This window comes from Bombyx mori, chromosome 27 (assembly GCF_030269925.1).
Source record: "Bombyx mori chromosome 27, ASM3026992v2".
In the NCBI taxonomy this organism is placed as follows: Eukaryota; Metazoa; Arthropoda; class Insecta; order Lepidoptera; family Bombycidae; genus Bombyx; species Bombyx mori.
In genome coordinates, this window is record NC_085133.1 from 8410718 (window position 1) to 8418810 (window position 8093).

The 8093-nt window shown below is 37.0% G+C and overlaps 1 non-coding gene across 1 annotated transcript; it reads right to left on the bottom strand.

The window, feature by feature from the left end:
- Positions 1 to 1824: 1824 nt before the first annotated feature.
- On the bottom strand, positions 1825 to 1925 carry Mir87 (microRNA mir-87). Its single transcript, NR_107258.1, has one exon. It is a non-coding gene; the product is annotated as a microRNA mir-87 (primary transcript).
- Between the last annotated feature and the right edge of the window lie 6168 nt (positions 1926 to 8093).

Sequence of the window (8093 nt, forward strand, 5' to 3'; positions counted from 1 at the left end):
TTATCCTAACGACACGCTCCTACGAAGCCTACCGTGTCCCCGTTCTGAACATTATATCCCCAATGTATAAAGATTTATGTTTATATGGTTGTTACTTGGTAACGAATATCACAACTTATGAATTATAAAACAAACATAACGGACACGAATCAAGCTACCATTAACAATTTACAGAAACACAAGCCCTATCATTTTCTGTGCGTTTAGAGTTTTTAAAATTAATAAAAGTAGAGACACACACACGCACACACTTTTACTGCAAACGCTAGCTTCGATCTAGTTAGCTGTTTTGGTAGGTAGATTCCTTTTTCAAGGCGTAGTCTCCTGTGAGAAATTGGGGGTGGAGGACCTCGGCCCTTCTCTTCTCCCCTTCTTCCTCTCAGGAGGCGCCGGAGACCGACATAACCCGGTCCGTTACCCCCCTCGACCGGGTATCCGTAAATGGATTTGCAGTAGGCAGCGGCTTGGCTCTGCTCCTGGCATTGCTGAAGTCCATGGGCGACGGTAACCACTTACCATCAGGTGGGCCGTACGCTCGTCTGCCTACCAAGGTAATAAAAAAAAAGATACCCCAGCGTTAAAAAAAAAAAAAAGGTAGATTCTGAGAACTACTGCTCTAGTTAAGGCCAGTGCTAGCAACACTCCGGTTTGAGCCCAGTGAGCTCATCTATACGTTAGGGTGAAGCTGAAATAGCCTCCCAAGGCTATCAGGATAGGTAGAGAAAAAAAATTTGTAGAGTAGTCGTGGCTGTCGATGGACAGGGTTGTGTTTAATCGTCGCGGCTCGCTTCCAGCCGCACTTCGAGCGATGTTCCTCCATTAGAGGCGGCTGTTAGCACTGCGAGCACATTGTACTGCTTGGCTTTCGTAGTACTGGTGATGAGGTCAATCCAGCGCGCGGGGGATCGAAGATCCTCTGCCGTCTACACGGTCCTGTACGACAAGGCTCTCCATGGAATTCCTAAACAGGAACGCTTCATTTCCTCGTGACAAACACAGTTGGGGTTTTGTACTTGTCTATGTGGGGTAATACGCGCAACTGCTAAAAAATGGCGTTAGCGATCACAATACCGTAGATACAGCCTACTGAGTTTCTCGTCGGATCTTCTCAGTGAGTCGCGTTTCCGATCCGGTGGTAGATTCTGCGAAGCACGACTCTTTTACGATTTATAAACATGTATTCTATCAGTTTATGAAACTGAATTCTTAAAATAAAATAAAAAATACTTAATTTTAGTTAAAAATGGCCAAAGTACACTTTCAGCCACTTTTAAATCACGCGCATACCTCAAACTTTAACTAACTTAAACTTTAAGGCATAAAGTATTAAAATCAAAACTACAAAATTTACAAATTTACAAATTATTTATTTATATTTTTGGCGTTTACCAAAAAACAAGAATTTCAAATTAAGCCACGTCAATTCCAAAGGTGCGATATAAAAGTGGCTTACCAAATTACGCTACTAAATTAGGAAACATTCTTTACTCTCGTCTACCTTACGATAATGGCTAAGCCCAGAAAAGACAATTAACAGAGGAATATCAGAGGTTCTGCTCAGGGGTGATTAATAACAAACGATCTAAATTAAAAGCAATTCAATATAAAGTTCATGAAGCACAAAAACATACAATTACAAATTTATAGCATTGTTTATCGGTTTGGAATCACTACTACTTTTTATTTTAAATAAAGTTAACTTAATTCATCATTTATTTTGACTTTAACAGTGAAATCAAGAGCAATAAAAACTAAATATAAAAATGTAGCCTTAATAATTCTTCTCTTCTTTAAGCATTCTTCTTCGATTTTATATTCGTCTATTGTAGACCAGCCGGCACTAACACACCTGAAAGTTTGCTCACCTGGTCGAAAATACAGGTCTGAGCAACGATTCAGGCCCATTAGTGTACCGAACTTCTTCATTAATCTTCTGTGCCCAATCTTCTTTTAGTCATTGTCTTCGTTAGGCGATAATGAAACTTCTTATTCTGAATTGACTTCAAGTGTATGTGACTTATTGGCCGTATTAATTAATGAAGGCGGCTGTTTGAAGTCGTCGTGGCCTAAAGGATAAGACGCCCGGTGCATTCGTGTCAAGCGATGCAACGGTGTTCGAATCCCGCAGGCGGGTACCAATTTTTCTAATGAAATATGTATTTAACAAATGTTCACAATTGACTTCCACGGTGAAGGAATAACATCGTGTAATAAAAACCAAATCCGCAAAATTACCGGTGGTAGGACTTCTTATGAGTCTGCACGGATAGGCACCACCGCCCCGCCTATTTCTGTCGTGAAGCAGTAATGCGTTTCGGTTTGAAGGGTGGGGCAGCCGTTGTACTGTTAAAACTGAGATATTAGAACTCATATCTCGAGGTGGGTGGCATCATTTACGTTGTAGATTTCTATGAGCTCCGCTTACCACTTAAAACAAGGTGGGCCGTGAGCTAATAAAACAAAAAAGCCATAAAGCAATATAAGCCACAAAAAAAAAATTACATCACTTAACGATAAATCAAACTTTCTTTTCCTAGTCATCGACACCTCACAATTTATTTTACGTATCATTCTATTTTCGTTTACTATTCTATAATTTAAGTTTTGCAAAAAAAAAACAACTATCTTTATAATTTTGATACTGATGACCATAAATTTCATAAAAACATACTTAATAGAAAAAAGTATATAGATATCGGTTGAAATACACTTAACTATTCTGTCTCTGCCCATTTTATATAAAGATTTTATGAAGGATATCCGAAAACAACTTTGTGAATAGTATTGATATGAGAATGAATTATTTCGTGATGGTAGAACGTATTAGGTACTATAGTAGGTACCCGCTATAGTAGATACTTTAAAAATATCTTGAAATTAATATTAGAACGATGAAAAATTTTGTCAGAAATTTAGTATTACTGGTAGTAGGACCTCTTGTGAGTGTCCGCACGGGTAGGTACCACCACCCCGCCTATTTCTGCCGTGAAGCAGTAATGCGTATCGGTTTGAAGGGTGGGGTAGCCGTTGTAACTATACTGAGACCGAGACCTTAGAACTTATATCTCAAGGTGGGTGGCGCATTTACGTTGTAGATGTATCTGGGCTTCGGTAACCACTTAACATCAGGTGGGCTGTGAGCTCGTCCACCCATTTAAGCAAAACAATAATAAAAAACTTCGAAACATCGATCCAACTTACACTTCATTCTACCGTGAACTCTATCACACGGTAGGTAATGTTGGAAATATCTTGGCATTCACGAACTCTAATAACAATAACGAATAGACCATTGACTCGGTCGTACACAAAGCTGCTCAACTAAAGCCTAAGTTAAAGGTGAAGTCCGCTCCTATCTAAAAATAAGCTTACGAAAATATCTTCAAGAAATAAAATAAAATATTTCGATTCAACATTGAAGAGTAAGACGAAACTAAGCCTAAGAGGATTATTTCTTGGTCACAACGTTTAAAAAGTTAACGCTTTTGTTGTATTGTGTTGCATATAGCATATTGTAAGGTTTTCGAGGAAAATTTCTCGGACAAAAGCTCTTTTTCCCAATAGCTAAGCACTTGAATTTCAACTTTTTAATTTGCAGCAAAAGTAAGTTTGTGTATCGCGTGTTGTTTCTGAGATTTTCGTGCCCAAATGTGCTGGGAATCCACAGCCAAATTTATAAAATTATCTTAAATGAATGCTTGCTACTTTTAAATAAATTAAAGACAAAACAATATTAAAATTAAAAACATTATCGTACCACACAAGTAGCAATACTCAACAATCAAACAGAACGTTCAAAATATCAATCAGAAACCAAATACAAAACAAACAAGCTACGTTTTTAATTCTATTTGTCAGCGGCGAAGCCAGTGCTATCAAATCGCCAGCAATAAACACAAAAACAAATATATAAACAAAATGTGACAAGACTTAATTGAACGAACGTTAAACAGAAATACACGTTTGCCTCGTTAAAAAAAAACAAACGGATATCTAGAGCATAGATCTACATCGTTATGGCGGACAGAATGGCGCGAAAACGCTTGTGATTTGACAGCTGTCAATTAGTAGCGGGAAACGATTGTTGACAAATGACGTTCGAGAATACATACGATACGCCGGCTATTGTCTTTCGATTTGGCACGATGATAAGAGGTTTTGATGTTATAATTAAAATTGTAATAAAAAACCGTATTAAAATATGCTTTTTTTTTGTGGATATGCTAAACGTGCATCTCTAAATATCATTAAAAGAACAGGAACTAATTTATTTGTCAAACTTATATTTACGACCATGATGATATTAGGTTCACCTGGTACAAAACAGTTATTGGTTAGACAATATGTCGACTGCCAAAGTGGACACGATTTGGAAAATTTTAGGTGATTGACAAGGTTAAATTTCCTTCGCTGTAAACTAATATTGCCAAGTTGCGATTTTTTTTCGATACTCATCGAATAAACTCTAAATTTCATGAAAGATTGAAAACACCATGGTAATTGAGAAATGGATCCGGACGTATGATCCAGATTCCAAATTCATCTGTAAATATATGAAGACTGCGGCGTTACACGATAACCCCATTTTCTTCGTCTTCGCTAGATATGGTTTTTATATTTTTTTGAGAAGTAATAAGAACCCCAAAATAATCCACTAAACGGTTCCCTAAGTTCTACGCCCAAATATAAGCCCTATCGGAAACTACCTCGCTAAATACTGCAACCAAACACGGACCACGAGGACGCCTGTCCAATGCTGTTATCGGTGAAAATGGCTCTATCCTACCCTGCCCTGCCCTGCCAATTTCTGCCGCGAAGCAGTGATGCGTTTCGGTTTGAAGGGTGGGGCAGCCGTTGTAGCCATTCTTGAGACCTTAGATCTTATATCTCAAGATGGGTGGCGCATTTACGTCGTACATGTCTATGAGCTCCGGTAACCACTTAACACCAGGTGGGCTGTGAGCTCGTCCACCCATCAACGTCAGCCTTCTCTACAGAAGCTGTTGCTAGATGTTAGTTGGCTTGACCCTGGCTCGACGGCAGTGGATCGGTGCAGAGAATGAAGAGATTTTCGTCTCATACTCCGCTGCCTTCTTTTGCGAGATGATGAATTCGTCTTCTCGCATTAAAACTGTATAATCTCAAAACTTACTAATTTTACATGAGAGTGTTGTAAAGGTTTAACATGTGATATTTTTATTATTAATCATCTTTGCAACATTTATTTTTTATCTTTTACCAGTTACATTATCTGTCTTTTAAAGTAAGATAAAATTATGTATTGATTTTGTTAATAGTAGTCAATACATAGGTAAACTAAAAAAAATAATTAAAACTAAACTACGCTCTTTTGACAGTATTTATGAGAAAAATACTGGTGATGATACCAAATGATTCCGCGTATTAATTGAATTTCGAATATTTTTGGAAATTGTACACTTTTAATGCGAATGGACCAATTCAAGGTCAATTCCGACGCCGTGGTAGATACACTTACAATGCCAGCTGCATTCATGCGCTGGTGATTTTTTTAAGACGTGCGCTCACAGTGAAAGAGACATAGAATATACTATTGTACACAAAACCACTGTTTACCTTTAACATCAGCCAATACACGGATTCGTTTGTAGATTAGGCAGTGTTTACGCTAAAATCCGTATCTTCCACACACCGTTGCCACACACGAAGATCCTGAAAAATACACAAAATTTATTTGTACACACTGTTAATATAATACAGTAATTGCGATAAGATATAAAAAAAATGGCGAGCTTAACTCAACAATTGAGTTATCTACCAGCTAACCGTTCTCAAAGAAGGAAAGCTTTACATTAGTGGGTAGATGAGTACAATCTAATTAAATTCATTATTGATATTATAGACAATAACAATAAAAATAATAAAAATAAACACTAATACATAATATATCAAACGATATACATACACAATTACACACATAAATAATATAAACATATACATACACGTACATATATAATGAAATACATAAAATAAATACATATAAGTAATACTAAATTGATAGATAGTGCTTCTTTAATGCCTTCCTGAATACTTCAAGTGAGGGACTTGCACGGATTGAGTAAAAAAATACTCAATAAATTTACAAAATAAATAAAAACGAATTTCTATTTCACTCATTTATTTCCACACGAATCTCTCTCAAAGGAAACGAAGGTTAGAAACACCTAACCTAAATTAAAATTGATGGTAGCATCGTTAGTAGGTATTTGCGTGTTTCTGGCAATTTAATATAGATGATGGCAGCTGGCAACACAAACGGATACTTTTGCAGGCCTCGCCCACATGACAGTTCGCGTGATCCACCTTGGTTAGCCTAATTGAATTAGCCAATATCCATTTCGGTTTCATATCTTAAGTGCTGGAAGCGAGGGAATGTTGACCACATTTCTTTTTCTTGAATACGGATAACTATTATTACATACATATATTTCATTCTATGTATAAAACGTTAGGACGAAAACGTATGAAAATTTCTCTAAATAGTTTACTGTAAATTCTTATAGTATCGCTAACCACTCAACGAACTTAATCCTAAGCTTACAGATTGCAAAATGATAAAGAACTTCTGTGAATTTCGATTTTCGAAATTCTATTTTTTTCCATATTAACTAAAATGAATTAATGGGTGAACATGTTCACAGTCTTCATGTTGTGAAGTGGTTATCGAAGCCCATGGACATTTTGAATGCTGCTATCCAGCTTTAGACATAAAATCGAAGTCATGTATGTATTTAAAGACAGTCCCATCCTTCGAACCGGAACGCTTAACTTCTTCGCAACAAAAATAAAGAAGACGGTGGTACATACCAACCTGGGCTTACAAAATACCCTACCACCAGTAACTATCACCACCCGTTTCAAAGTGGACTAAAACAAAAAAGCTCACCATAATTTGACAGATTCGCATGGATTATATTCATCATAAGGCAAAATAAAAAATAACCTTGGCCCGGTTCAGTGAGCTCCTCAAGGACTCCTCAAAACATATGAAGAGCTTTAACTAGGTCTGCTACTTCACGGAATAAGCTGTTCTTTATTAATACCAATCAGCGCAAACTCAATAGACAGATGACATCATCTTCATTATGACAACGAAACAGAGAGCAACAGTTCGGGACATTTCACGGGGAAAAGAAAAGTATTACGCCATTACACCATTTTCTCAGTCATTAAACAAATAATAAAAATGTTGTTACAATACATAAAACGTAACTAACGACTCGGAAATGAATGGAAAAGTAATGAAAAAGTAATTACAGAACTCCAATGCGATTAGGTTTTGAAAAATACCCTACAATCTTATACGTATGAAGCAGAGATTTCGTAATTCTGTAACAAGAAATCATGCGCTTCTAAAAATATTATTTGTAAGATAGTACGGGATGCCTCGTCGTGGAAGAAAGGCGCAAGACTGGTTTGGAAATTTCCAATGCCATGGACAGACCCAATAAGGGCCATAAGCGGAGGTACCTTAAATTCAGCAGCAGAAAGCCCTCGAGTGAGGAAAAATGGCTGAGCATCATAAGCTACGACAAATCTGCCCCCTCCAAGTCTACACATCGAACATGAAACTCTGTCAACAGTGAAACAATTAAGAAACTAGCATAGAATCTAATCACATAATCTTCAGCATTCAAGAACCTTCTATAGATGTTTGAGCATGAAGACGATTACATGAGTAGGATAACTGTTATTGATAATAGAATCTCCCCAAATCAATACGTATTAAAAGGGCCTAGAAATTTAAATATTTCAAATTTTAAAGCTCCTTTGGACATCACTATGCTACCGGTCCACCTTAAGACTTGACGGAAGACTGAAGAGTATGGCAATATGATTCTTATCTTTAAGCTAAAACTGTCAAAAATTGCGTGGCTGAAATTGTTAGTTGCCACAGCAAATGTATATAAGGACAGCATACCGATGAGTTCAAGGAATTTAGTAACAGCAGCTATAGGTGTGGTCAAGATTCTCCCAACCGCTGATGAATAGCCGACAAATTTCTCTTACCTAAAATTAAATGCCAATAACTATAAGTGTATATCAATATCATG